This window comes from Aphanomyces invadans (genome assembly GCF_000520115.1).
Source record: "Aphanomyces invadans strain NJM9701 unplaced genomic scaffold supercont1.21, whole genome shotgun sequence".
Lineage (NCBI taxonomy): Eukaryota > Oomycota > Saprolegniomycetes > Saprolegniales > Verrucalvaceae > Aphanomyces > Aphanomyces invadans.
In genome coordinates, this window is record NW_008580166.1 from 918,151 (window position 1) to 919,082 (window position 932).

The window sequence follows — 932 nt, forward strand, 5'->3', positions numbered from 1 at the left end:
TTGGGCACGATCCGAATAACATTTATCCGTACAAAGCAGGAATGGCCAAAAGCAGGAACAATTTTTCACAGACCAGGCTCTTAAGAACAGCGACGTACGAGTGCAGGTTCGGCATATACGTACATGTACAGTACATGACTTCCGACGTCTAACAGACAAATTTTGACCAGGGGATTGGACGACCGACAACAGGAAGTGCAATGATTGGATGAAATATTTTCACACAATATGTGGCAATGTCGGTCATCAATATATCATCCACATAGCGCAATAACTCGATCCCATTGGAAAAAATAGCTAAGCAGATTCAACACCATCATAAATCGAACATGCCTCGTGAGCCCTCCTCGGTGACCGCAGCGTCAAAGCTGACGATCGAAGAGTTGTTCCGCGGGACTTCCACTAGGTGCCTACGACACATGAAGATGCCGTTGAAGTGGTATTGAGCACGATACTAAGGCTGATGTCTGGACAGCGTGAGCTGCCAGTGCCGTTCCAGAGTCTAACGATACGATTTGAGAGTAAGGGAGTGCATTCTATAGGAAAGCAATCTCATGTATCCTTGAAAATCATTCGCCTCTCGACACCCCACCTCAAACGTGGCAAAGGGCTTCGACGTCCGAGTGGATGGGGTCTGCACAGCGCTCATTTCGGTCTGAAGCGCGGCTGCCCCGCGACGACATCGGCTGCGTGCTTATCCATGCATCTCGCAACAGTTGCATGGACACCGCTGGGCACCGCCAGCCCAGTCTACCTCCGCAGCGCCGTCCACAACAACTCGGTCCGCATTCGAGTGTCGCTTACGAACCAGCCCAATGCAACATGGTTTGCTCTGGCCATTGCCAAATCGAGCAGCATGATCAACTAGCAACCTAACAACGCCATTCTGTTCACAACCCACAATGCGTCCTCCTCACTCTATGTTTTGGAGG